This window comes from Vespa crabro, chromosome 3 (genome assembly GCF_910589235.1).
Source record: "Vespa crabro chromosome 3, iyVesCrab1.2, whole genome shotgun sequence".
NCBI lineage: Eukaryota > Metazoa > Arthropoda > Insecta > Hymenoptera > Vespidae > Vespa > Vespa crabro.
Window position 1 is genome coordinate 863,252 of NC_060957.1, and position 14,281 is coordinate 877,532.

Here is a 14,281-nt window from a genome sequence, read left to right on the forward strand (position 1 = left end):
GTTTCACGAATAAATTTCGGCTCAAACAAACGAGTTTAAATAGCGAGTAACGATTGCTAGATAACGAAAGATTATTTGTTTTTGTATTGAACGTTCTAATATCTATTTTTTTTTTTTTCTTTTTTTTTTTTTATATATAGAGCGTGTTAATGATACGCACGTAGCGTGATATAGTTACGTGATAGAAAATCAATTAATGGGTGTTTGTTAAATTTGAAACAAAAAAAAAAATTATAATAAAATTTTTGGCCTACGTATGTATATGTCTAACGAATGTTTTATAATTTTTAATTTATTTGATTTTAATATAATTTGATTGTAGATTCATAATCTTTTATTTTTTTGTTATTTTCATTTTCTCTCTCTTTCTTTTTCTATTGGTTTTCTATCATTAGTCGAAGAAAACTAAGAGAAAGGATCTTCGTGGTTGATCAGTTAATCGTTGGTTCGAAATTTCTCATAAAATTAATTCCTTTGATAGAATACACGCTTTGACTATCAAGCTGTCGTTTATAATAGATGAGAATTCAATGAAATAATTATTTCGTTTGTATTTTCGTTCGATGGTTATTTAAAGAAATTATTGAAATGAGTTGGAAAAGAGTTATAACCGAACGACACGTTTTCTCGATGCGATTTCATCGGGTTCGACGAGTTAACGACGCGTGCAGCTGTTGGAACGACACGAGAAAAATGATGGAACAGAGTAGAAAAAAATTATAGTCAGTTAATAAACGAGAATTTGAGTTAACTTAATAAACGTCATCCAGTCTCGACGCTTAGTATTTGCAAGGGCGTACCTCTTAGTAGTGGAATATACGACTAGTCTGTTCTACTTCGCGACGTTAATGTTCCAATTTGTCACGTTCTAAACGTACCAGGATTCGCTAAATTGTTTTATGCGAACGTTTCGAGCTGTATTCGAGCGACGATGCTATTTTCATTTTCGTTGGTTCATTCGGTACGATAGAAAATAGAGAGAAGGAAAATGGCCGAATCGAAAATAGGACGACGTGACGATAAATCATCGGATCGAGTGGGAGATAGAAAGAGATAGAGGGATGTTTTCAGAGAAAAAGAGAGAGAGAGAGAGAGAGAGAGAGAGAGAGCCCTGTAATCAGCTTAGAGAAGCTGGGCGAAAATGGTAGAAGAAGCTTTTTTTGGAAGCTTCCGAGGGTACAAGGTGTTCCGTTGGGATCCATTAATATTTCAAGGAACGTAGCGATACCGATCGCGCGTGTCTTGTATGAGATACCATGAAAACACATACCATCGAGTGATCTATATACAAGCGGAGGGATAAATTGTTAATAGAAATTCTTAGGAATTCCTTCGCCATTGATAAAGAAAACAGGGATAAAAAAATAAGCTTGGCGAATTGTGTAGGATCGCGAAGAAAAGTACTTTGGCATTTTGTTATCGCGTGCAAGCGTTCTCGACAGCTTGAATTTGCTCGGCTAAACGAGAAAAGGTTTCTTCGGACGAGTCTTAACAGCCACCATCGAAATCTTATAAATCATAACGTGTGTGCCCGAAGCATCCGTTTTATCATCGTATGGAAATCTACTGAATTATATATCGTATACGGCGTCGTCTTCTTATTTATGATCTATTCCGATCGTAATTCAATTTTCTTCAGTTATTTCTTTCGTTTCGTGTTTTTTTTTTCTTTTTTTTTTTTTTTTTTCTACGATACGTTCTCATAATACCCATGAACATCGACGTATTAACCATTGAAATAATCCTTTTCGAAATACTTTTTAACGTTCGTTAAATCGATATTAATCGTTTGTTAAAAAGCTTTCATTTTTTTTTTTCTTTTTTTTTAAATTAATAAATTGAGATTTAATAAGAATTGAAGTTTTGTTGATATCTTAAAAAGAAATTATAACAGATGCAAATAATGACAAGAAATTATTATTTATTAGATCATTTATTAAAGTAATCAAAATGAAAAATATTATATACTATTTCTAATCGGATTAATTGGCAATGGTTAGATAGTAACCATTTTCAATTTGCTATTGTAATTAATTGCGGATAGAGATTAAGAAAGAGCCCTCGATCGGTACGGAAACACATCTCTGGCTTATCGTATTTCCTTCATTAGAAATGTCCAGTCTCGCGAGGGTGGTCGGTCCGAGAATTGGAGAGGGGTTGACGTCGTTGTAGCTGATATTCGGAATTCTTTAGACAGTCTCGATGGGACATCGGGTCGACAAGGGACGGGTTAATAATACCGCCAGTGAACTGGCTACTCAGACACCGTTAATTAAAGTCGAACTCGAGCTCGGACCTCTACTCGGTGTGCTAGCAAGTAAGGACGATGTACTTCGTGGGCTACCGGACCCTTTCTCTTCCTGTCTAATTCGTACAACAATGTCTATTATTCAAGTTGGCCTTCTAGTTGCACACATACCCATATATATATATACACACACACACATACACATACATATAAGTACTCGCCCACATTCACAAATACTGAGTATTTCTCAGTCTCTCTTTCTATAGGCGTGCGTATACGTGTTCTGTATGCGTGTATGCGTGTGTCGTGAAATGCAGGATAGAAGAGGGAAGGACTAATACGACTGGTGCAGTGCGTGCTGTAATGCCACGAGAGCAAGTTTACAGGGAAACGCATAACTCCTCAGGCTTACCAAGTTTACCGCACGGCGAAAGTACTACGAGCAAACCAGTTTCCTCATTCCCTCTCTATCTTTTTTTTTTGTCTCTTCATTATTGTCTCTCTCTCTCTCTCTCTCTCTGTCTTTTTAGAAGTACTCGACCACACGCTTGTATTATACCGTTCCTTAAAAATTAGCGAGAATGTAGTCTATGTTACGATAATTGATCCGTCGTATTAATCAACAAATTAATTATCAAAAATTTCTATTTTTTTCAGAATATTTTTCTCCTTTTTTTTTTTTTCTTTCTTCCCTTCAATTTCTCCATTGTTATTCTTCGTATCTATCTAATCTTATTTTTCTTTGGGATGTAAGAAAAAAGAATTGAAAAGATATTAACTTGTTTCATCGGATAAGATGATCTCTTTGGCGAAAAAAAATTTTTTTTCTTTTTCTTTATCGTCATCGTAATTAACGATACACTTTATTGAAGTTATCGAGCCGTTTTATTTTTAACGAAAAGAGATCAAAAATATTTATCGGAGGGTTCGTTCACGTCGTCTTACAAAACTTGACTTCTCTTTGGCGTTGCGATAGGAAAAGCTCCGTTTATTTTAGAAGTAAATCGCTTCTGATCCATCGAATTATCTCAGCAGGGACGACGTCCCCTCGTACTCTCCGCCTATCCTCGTTCTCTCTCTCTCTCTCTCTCTCTCTCTCATTCACTCTTTTTCTTTTTTTTCTCTCTTTCTCTTTCTTCTTCTCTTCGAATAGCGAATAAGTTCCGCGCTTCGCCATTCTACAAATATTATTCCAGCTCGATTCTAGAAAGGCTTGCGTGGAGCGAAAGAGAAAAAAGATGGGTATGAGAGTGAAGGATAAAAAAGGAAAAATGCAAGAGGAAGAGTGAGACAGAGTGAGAGAGAGAGAGAGAGAGAGAGAGAGAGATGGGGGGAGGGGTGGAGGTAGGGGTGCTATCGCTATCCTGAAAATTCGTCCAATCGCGAGACTTCGAGCTGGCCGTACAAACTTTTACCACCTCGAGGGTTCGAGAAAGCAGGAAGGATGGACTAAAGAAGAGAAGGAGAGAGACAGAGAGAGAGAGAGAGACAGAGAGAGAGAGAGAGAGAGAGAGAGAGAGAGAGAGAGAGAGAGTGAATAGCAGGTAAAGGGAAAGTTGCATCGGTGGAGAACCGAGAAAGAGAAGAGTGGAGGTTAGAATCTGAAGAAAAGGAGACCGGTTGCCGGAGGAAGTTTGTTCTGTAATTACCGTACTGCACAATTAAAATCTTAATCTCGCTCAGCTCAAAAATGGGACAAACTCCGTAACGTCATCGTACCACGCGGAAAATGCTTTCATTTTTTTTCTCTTTCTTTTTTCTTTTTTTTTTTTTTTTGTCGTTGTTGTTTTTTTTTCTTTCTTTCTTTCTTTCTTTTAACTACGAGAAAGACGAAGACCTTGGTTTTCTCTTTCTCTTTTCTCTCTTTCCTTCTCTATTTTTTTTTTCCTCCTCCTCCTCCTCTCCCCCTTTTTTTCGCTGATACAGTATTACTCCGTTAGTTGTTTCGTTCTTCTCGTTCGACCTCTTATCCCCCTCGTTTCCCCTATTCCCTTGGTTATATTCACTAGCGCTTCTTCGTTAATCATCCAACGATTCATTCTTTCTGAAAGAAATTCATGGATCCCGAGCGTGTACAGGATCGATACGCTAGCTTATCTCAATCTTCTTTTATTATTATTCTTTTCTATGAAAGAAGGCTTCTCTTATTTTGTGCATCCTGCTTGTCAAGTTAGTTTTCTAATATATATATATATATATATATATATATATATATTTTACAATCAAATATAAATAATTAATGATAGGATCCTCGGTTTTACTATTTTGCTTATTTTATTTTAATTATATTTATTAATATCGATAGATTAAATTTGAACAACGTCTGGTTTTTTTTTTCTTTAGATTTAAATTCGGTCGAAAGTAATTTAAAAGAAAAAAAAGTATTGATGAACATTTTTTTCTTGTTTTTTTTTTTTTTTTAATTTTCTCGGATGCGTGGAATAATAATCATTATTACAAGTATAACTATTTGTAACAAAGGAACTCTGGAAAGATGGTTTCTTATAAGGAGAAATTTAAAAGATTTATTCAGGATTAGATAACGTTCGTTCGTAATTATGATAAGATAGCGTGAAGAAGATCGGAAAATATCTTTAACGAATTCCATGGGAATACTCTATGATGGTGATGGTGGTGGCGGTGGTGATAGTGGTGGTAGTGATGGTGGTGGCGGTGGTGATAGTGGTGGTGGTGGTGGTGGTGGCGGCTCGTTTCACAAACGAGCAGTGACCCGAGGCACTTTGGAGGCTGGTTTTCAAGACCCTGGGAGTTTCTTAATCTGCTCATAAGTCAGAAGGGTTCCAAGCCAACGAGCGAGGCGTTGCCCCAGGAGTGCGATTCTGCTTTTCAACTAAGCTCGTATTACGGCCCTGGAGTCTCTAGGAGTACCACCTTCGGCCTACGATCTTCCCGAAGCTGACGTGATTTTTCACCGATGATCCTCAGTATAATTGGGAAAGACATTTTCTTTTTTCTCTCTCTCTCCAGTAGCTTCATTCTTTATTTCTTTTTATTCATGAACCCTCGATTCTTTTCTTTTTTCTTTATTCTCTCTTTTTCATTTTAATTCTAAGACAAAGTACGACACTTTCAACGCATTTTTGATTAATTAATTAATCAATTGTATCGTACATTTGTCATATCGATTAATTCCATAAAGAGGAAAGTGAAGAAAAGCGATGAAATAATATAAATTACTTTTTTACAATTCTCTTTATAATATAAATTCAAATAAACATTGTAGATGGTATAAAGACTTTTCTTGTTACGTTTGAATTGCATTTATTGTAACGATTTACATTAGAGTACATAGAGTTAATCAGATTAGCCTTTGAAATAAATTTATTTTTATTCGATCGTTAAAAAAGTTTTGTCATTTAATGATATTAAATAATGGAAATTTGAGAAATTTATTGTCAATAATGTGAAAATTATTATGAATTATTATAAAAAAATTTGAGGACTTCATGTTTTGACACTTAAATTAAATTAAATTAAAAAAAAAAAAAAAAAAAAAAAAAAAAATGAAAAAGAAAAAGAAAAAAACAATTTGAAAAAGTGAAATTAATCGGTTTGGCTTTGGTGTTACGGCTTTAATTATTAACTCAATTTCGATTAATCTTTTATCTATCATAATATTTCATTTAATGTTTTATTAATTTAACTATTTTAAATAAAATTATTTTAATTTATTTACAGATTCTCATAAGATTTGTTTACATTAAAAAAAAGAAAAAAAAAAAAGAAAAAAAAAACTCCACGAAGTTGGTTGATAAGCTTAAAAGCTATAAAGAAGATTACATGGCTCTATAAAAATAATTTTTTCTACCGCGATTTCTTTTTATTTCGCGTTACGCACTTCGAAGAAATCTCCGAAGATCTCCGAAAGAAGAGGAAAGAAGAAGAAGAAAAAGAAGAAGAAAAAAATATATATATAGAGAGAGAGAGAGAGAGAGAGTCCTACTTCTTCTCTTCGTCGTTCATCCCTCTAGTAGCATAAGCTTGAGAAAGAGAAAGGTAGACATTTACTTCCACGGTAGAAAAGGAAAGTTCGTCTTACTTTATCCAGCTCACTTTTAATATCGCACACCCCGCGTCAGAATGTTTCTTACTATAATCTTCCGAGCCGGCTTTCTTACTTAAAATGCAAATATCACCTGCTCGGTCCTTGTCTTTTTCGTCGTCGGCATCGTTGAGAAAAAGGACAGCGGGGGATAAAAAATTCGCTGAGGACGTCCCGTCTCACATTCCCTAAGAGGAAAACTGCGGTTCTGGCCTGTCGTTTTTACCGTACTTTTCCATCTACCTCTTTGTCCCACTCTTTTCGACCACACCTTATATCATCTATTCTCTTTCTACTTCTTCCTTTTTCCTACGTTCGATCGTACGTGATCATAATGTTTTTTTATTTCTTTTTTCTTTTTTTGCCATTTAACGTCTGTCCTCACGATATGTATGCATCGTAAAGAAAAACCGATAGGACGTATTGACTGCAATTATTTACAGAAATAATCTATAATTCTTTTTCTTAACTTTTTAATAGGCATCATTAGACGTGTCCTACATTAATCATCAATTAAAAATAAATTATCTTAATTAGATTTTAGTTTGTTTGTTTGTTTGTTTTTCTTTTTAATAAATAGTCTTAATAAATAATCATATATATATATATATATATTTTTTAAATCTATATATTGAAAGGTTTAATCAAAATAAAATATTTTTGATATTAATGATATATTTTTGTTTTCTATTATTAACGTATAAATGAAAGAAAAATTTATGAAAGGAAAAAAGGGAGTAAGCTTAATTTTGCATATTATCTTTTTATCGATAATCCAATAAAATAATTAATATAGATAATTAAGAAATAAATTGTTCATTGTAAAGGAATTGAAATAATTGTAAGAGTTTTTGCATTAGTATTTTATAGTATAGGGATGTAGGAGATGCTTACGATACAAATGGTGCAGTGCATCGTCCATCCAGGTCCTTTTAACCCCTTGTAAGCTAACGTTGGGGTAACTGCAAAGCATCGGCCGAGGGAGTCTGTTGTTCTGGCAGCGGTTGTTGGCTCACTAACTGCTCGACCAGCCGCCTCTCTCTCGCAAATTACCTCCAATTTACCACTAAAGTTGCACAGGAGCTCCACTGTCCTCCTTTCAAATCCTAGATATCCCATCGTTCGCACGCACACACGTTCTCCTCCTTCCTCTCTCTCTCTCTCTCTCTCTCTCTCTCTCTCTCTCTCTTTCTTTCTCTTTCTTTCTCTCTCTTTTTCTCTCATTTCTTTGGATTCTGCTTTTGCACGAAACTCCTTCGGTCTCTCTAAGTATTTCCGACCGGTCTAAATTATTACCTACTGTTCTTATGCTAATTGCTTCTTTTGCGCTTATCTTATTTCTATTCTTAAACACGAGGACTGCCTTCTAAGGAGAGACATTACTCCGAGTCACTAATTATCTACTTTTAGAATTCGCCCAGTTGGGTTACATGAAACAAAATCTCTAAGATCTTTTCGTTGAAATAAATAGAAACATCTTATCGAACGTTGAGCCAAAAACTTGGTACGTTCTCGAGGAATGTGTTTTGTGGAGGAGATTGAAAGAGGAAAAAAAAGAGAGAGAGAGAGAGAGAGAATGCGAGAAAGAGATAGGAGTAAGAGGGTATAGAGTGTGGGTTAAAGGTGAAGGAAGAGGAAAAGGAGAGCTTGAAAACCGATGGAAGTACCAGTATGCAAATGTCCAGTCTCTCGGCAATCTGCTTAACTTCTCGTCTCAGAATTTCTCGACTTTCCCGTGGAAGCTTATGTAAAGTCGAGCGTCTATTAATAATGTATTAAGTAATTATAAATACGGGGAAGAAGAGGAAAGAAGAGGGTTGAGACGTCGCGTCAAGTGTACCGTGAGTTTTATTGCTCCTAGGAGCGAGAAGAAAGGAACAAGTCAGACTTGGCCGATCCTTCATTTTTATTTTATTCTTTATTCCCTCCTTTTTTGTTATATTTTCGAATTATCGTCAAAACTCGATCCGTTGATTTTCTTCCACGAATTGTCAATAATTCAGATCATTTGTTAATCCTTTTATTTTTACGATCTATTGCAATTCGTAACATTGCTTTTTCATATTGCAAAGGACAAGTAAAATCGTGAAAGAGATGAGCGTTTAGTAAATGATAAAGAGGAGGTACCATTCGGTATAAATTTCAGAATAAATTTCAAAATTCTTTTTTTGGGGGGGGGTGGAGGGGCGGGGAGGGGTATGGAATTACCGACGTGGATTTAGTCGACGGACCTTTTAATGGAACTCAGCTTTCGTTATTGCGTTTGGAAGCTACTTGACCGTTAATTGGTGCAATTTGGATGAACGAGTAATTCGATATTAATGCCATTATGAGACTTCGTCCTTATATCCCCTAATGTATCATTTTCTCTCTTTTCTTTTTTTTTTTTTTTTTTTTTTTTTTTATGTCCATATTGCCTTCGACAATTTTGAACTCGTTAAATAAATTGTAACATTGTAAATTTCAAACTAACTTTCGAAATTGACCCATTGGTGAAGAGAAAAAAAATTTTTTATTGATCAATTAAAATTAGTAAAAATTTTGTTTAAATATATATTTCTCTTAGGCTCAAGTATTGTCATGATAGCGTGAATTTTCTTCTTCCTTGTTTAGATTCAATTTGCAAAGGCTATTTTTGAAATAGTATAAATATCAGGTGTACTAATGTTCGTTCTTCTTCGTTTACTCTCTCTCTCTCTCTCTCTCTCTCTCTCTCTCGCTCTTCCAAATCTGCATTTATGTACATATGTACACATGTGTGTATGCTTATATTTACATAAATGTATGTGCGTACATGTGAAATAACATGCAGGCATCTGCATATACACCTAATGAAGTATAAGCGCACTTACTGTTACTGGCAACCACGATACGCGTATCCGTTCACTCATAACATTAATGGCAATTAGAATTATTAACATATGTATACGCCATGCGGGTATTTGTTATTAATTTGGTGATACATACTATCATGGAAAAATTCACGATCTTAATAACATTAATGAAGATAAATTTAACGAATTACAAGAGTCGCCGGGATTTATTATATATTACAACTGTTTATTAATATGAAAGAAATAAATAGAATAATTTTTTTACTTTTTGTTCTGAAAAAAAAAAAGATTCACTGACCGTACAAATTACGTAGATGAAAAGAATCTCTCTCTCTCTCTCTCTTTCTCTCTTTCTCTTGTAATTTGATGTTTCACGTCAGATACACATTTTTCACAACTTATTTCTTCTCAGATATTATTTTACTAAATATCACAAAACGCATATATGAGATAACCTTTCTATATAATCAAGAGAAAAGGGACAAATAATATCTTGCAAAATGATATTCTTGGAAATCTGTCAATTACATTCGTTGTTCACAATTATTATTGATGTCTATCAGTACAATAAAACAAGAGAGAGAGAGAGAGAGAGAGAGAGAGAGAGAGACAAAGGGATGAAAAGCGAACAGAGAGAAATGATATACAAATTCATTCATCTCTCTCATGAATACGTCGTCCGTATGATTTAGGGTAGATTGATCTAGTTAAAGATTGATATTTCAAACTCTAACTATATGTTACCGATTTAGTACACGTTCAAAATGTTCCGAGAGATTCATATACCTATATTCCGTTATAATCATATCTCTAATATCGAGCAATATTTGACGAATATGATATCCACTATATATATATATATATATATATATATATATATATATATATATATATATATATATATATATATCATTTTCGTTCTAATCGTGGATCATCAACAAAAACTTCCAAACACTTTTCGATCACTCGTATCAGCCTTATCTTATATTTTATTCGATTCTTTTCGAGGTAAGACGTGAAAGGCCAAAGAAATAGAGAACGAATCTCAGCCAGCGAGTGCATATTAAAGAAGAAAGAGGAAGGGCACGTCGCAGAACGATGAGAATTTATGGTCTCCTCGCGAATCGCAAATACAATTTAAGCGCTGTTGATCCCAGTGTGACAAAGTGCTTCGCATGATGGATGTAGCCGTGGTTGCGTTTGTTACGCTTCAGGAGAGAACCGAAAGAATGAGAGAGAGAGAGAGAGAGAGAGAGAGAGAGAGAGAAAGAGAGAGGGATGAAGTTTGTCACATAGGGTCGACCAGGACACTCGATAAACGAAAGAGAAAGCTAGACGGAGCTTCGATAAAGAAGGAGAAAGCAAGAGAGAGAGAGAGAGAGAGAGAGAGAGGATTTGCGAGTAAGAAAATGAAGGGCAAGGAAAGAGAAGAGGAAAATGGTAGGAGAGAACTCTGTCGCGTGACATCCTACTTAGTCCGCAATTCGCAGACCATTCATCTTCATGCGCGCGGAGTTCGATCATGAGAGTTGGAAGTTTTAAGCCTTGATTCGCGAGTTCTACTCCTGTCTTTCTTTATCTCGTTTTTCACCCTTTCCTCCCTATCTCCATTTCTATTCCTCTTTCTAATTCCCTGGCCAATCCTACAGATTCCATCGCTATTTGGTTTACATCCAGATATTGAGACATTTTTGATATCATAATATGTTTCTGATAATATAATTCGTACGTTTATTTTTAATTTGTTACTATTTCTTTTCAAGGTTTGAGAAAGCGATAACATTGATGGAAAAGGCATCACTATTTTAATAACTTAGTATCTCTCGAAAGTAAAATTGATCAATATAAAATATGCGAGAAAAAAAATAGAAAATATTAAGCGATAATTGGATGCACCATAATGATAATAGATTATTAAAGAAAATTGACGAATAATGAATATCGTCAATTTAATAAACGAAACGCGTTTAACGTGAATCATTACAAGTTCAATTTTTACCACGTTTTTCGTTAAATATAACAATAATTAATGCATTCTAAAAGAAGAAAACTATGAATGGATTAATTTTCACTCTTTCTATTTCGTGGCTGACAATCGCAAAAAAATTCTACGGCGTGTATTATAGCGTGTAATCCGTTAATGAATAAGTTTGACTGTCTAAAATAGATTCTCTTAATTACATTACGCCGGCGAATGTTCAATGACATATATTTGCGTTTGAATCAGACGGTGAAAGAAGGACAGAGAGAAAGAGAGAGAGAAAGAGAGAGAGAAAGAGAGAGAGAGTGTTGGGCGAGGCAGATATAATGCACATATCCAGTATGCAACGTACAGGTCTCGTAGCCAATATGCAAATGAAAATCCAAGTTTCCCGCACTGCAGTGTTTGTATTCCCTCCCGATGGACCGAGACCGAGGTAGAATTTCGCTGTGTTGATATTACGCGGGAATAGTGATACAGAAGCGTTCCTCTATCGGCGTACCGATGTTACAGTGAAAACAATTAAAATCTATTTTACAAAAGAAAACGACTATTACTCATTATCGATTAAAGATTTCAACTGATCCATATGAATGATTATGATAATGATAATGATATTGATAATGATGATGATGATGATGATGATGATGATAATGCAAACGTATTTACATTTTGTTTATCTTATACAGAAGCATTCCTCTATTGGCATACTGATGTTACAATGAAAACAATTAAAATCTATTTTACAAAACGTAAGAAAATGATTATTACTCATTATCGATTAAAGATTTCAACTGATCCGTGTAAATGATTATGGTAATGACAATGATAATGATGATGATGATGTCGATAATAATGATAATGCAAACGTATTTACATTTTGTTTATCTTATATCTTTAACGTGTTATTATATTTGTATATAAACATACGTAGGAACGTTTAAAAGTCAATGACGATCGTATATGTTTATGTATATACAGAGAGTTTAGTTTTGGAAGAGCGCACTCGTATCCTGAGTTCCGTTAAAGATCGATCGGTTTACGTTTATATAGGCGATCGAACGAGCTTGGTCATGGTAGTTTACGTCAGTACGAGTACCGCGCGTGTTGTACAAGCTACAGGATGATGTCGTGCTAATGCACCGGCTTTGTTGTGATTTGTGTACAGTGTTTCTCCGGTCTACACGATCACTTTCGCAATGCTTTAGATGCTGGGTACAGTCGTTGTCGAAAGTAATCCAAACGATTTTTCCTATGGCATTACGTACAACGAATTGTACATAAATATCATTGTTTCTTTCAATATCTTGATACTAATATTTAAGATAATTTTTATTTGAACGTTTATACATTTTATATATGTCTTATAACGATTTAATCGATCTGATAATCGTTTAATCAGGATTATATTTAAGTGAAACGATCATTTATTACATATAATAATAATTAATAGATATAATCGATTTATCGTCGTATAAATAAATCTTGAAAATCTCGACGGAGTCAGGAGATTTATTATAAGCGAGCTAGACGTAGATTATCCTTCTGGCAACATTCAATGGACAACCGATGAAAGTTCAAGTAGTCGGAGTCAACAATGGTAGAAGTCGAATATCGGAAGACAGGAAGAAGAGGAGACAGGTGGTAGACGGCATGAATATTCGCTCGAGTGGAATCAGAATCAAAGACGTTACGACGTAGATCGTACGTCACTGCCTCTCTTCTAACTCGAATCGCTGTCTCTTCTCAAGCGAGAACGTGTGAGAAAGAGAGAGAGAGAGAGAGAGAGAGAGAGAGAGAGAGAGAGAGAGAGAGAGAATACTTACGAGGGGGTTAAAATGGAGGGAAATAGCGAGTCGCTCGGCATTCTCCTCGACGTTTCCTATTTATGGCGCTTCCTAGCCAGCTAAATTAACAGGGAATGCCGCTGATCCTTATCCCTTTCAGGTCCTCGCATTTTGCATCGTCCTGGATAGATAGGGAAATGGAAGACGAAAGAAGAAGAAGAAGAAGAAGAAGAAGAAGAGGAGGAGGAGGAGGAGGAGGAGAAATAGAAGAAGGAGAAGGAGAAACATGTGGAAGAGAAAGAGGTAGTGGGACTAAAAATGGATTGTTAGTGTGAGTGTGGGTGGTATAGCGAGGAGGACGTTTTCCGAGAGTGTACGTGACCGAGCAGATAAGAGGGCGAGGACGTCGTTAGTCTCTCGCCCAAGGCGGACGAGCGTCGTCGAGCACGCGAAAATCGTACCTGCTGAGATTATCGGCCGTTATTTCGTTTACAAATTTCACCCGCCTCCCTCTTCCCCCTCCCCCATCCCCTAACCCTGGACTCTCAACTTCTTCCAAGGCCTCCATTCGCATCAACAGCTTCTTCTTTTACTTTTTCTTCCTCTTCTACTTCTTCTACTACTTCTTCTTCTTTTTTATTATTATTCTTTTCCTTTTCCTCAGCTTTTATTTTTCTCTTCATTCTGATTCTCCCTTTTTAAGAGAACGCCAAGCTTTATCGTATTATTTACCAGCTTTCGTGTCTATCTTTTCATTTCTCTCTCTCTCTCGCTCTCTCTCTCTCTCTCTTCGAATCTCACCCTTTTGCCTTACCTTCCTCCTCCTTTTCCTCCTCCTCCTCCTCCTCCTCCTCCTCCTCCTTCTATAGTTTCCACCTCTAACGACGGCACTGATGTACGAGCACTTGGCTGCTTCGTGCTCGCCGATATTTCTCTTCTACCTCGATCCTGCCTTTACTCTTGATCGTCCTCGATTAATCGCCAGGGGTAGTTCCTTTAAGACAAGCTACTCTTCCTTTTTCTTTCTTCATCCTTCTTTTTATTCTTACTCTTTCTCTTTCATGAATCCTCCATTCATGAGTAATAAAAAGACAAAAATAATAAGAAAAGATAAAAAAGAAAAAAAAAAAAAAAAAAAAAAAGAATGGTCTTTGTATCTTGAGGTATAAGGAAATAAGTTAAGGAAGAAAATAGAGAAAATAATGTTTTAACCCTTCTTGGAAAAGGGATAACGCTGATTCGATTTTTATAATCGCTTGGACGTTCGGATGTTGAAAGAGGATCAAAACGAGATGGTAGAGTTGTTGAGAATCCCTGCTCTCCTTCTCTGATTTCCTCCTCCACTCGTCCGACGGGTATATAGGTGCT

At 35.5% G+C, this 14,281-nt stretch overlaps 1 protein-coding gene across 5 annotated transcripts in view; it reads left to right on the forward strand.

Annotated features, from left to right (window-relative positions):
• LOC124423103 (teneurin-m) overlaps positions 1–14,281 on the forward strand; it is a 628,739-nt gene that overhangs the window by 66,174 nt on the left and 548,284 nt on the right. The gene's annotated exons all lie outside the window — the stretch shown is intronic.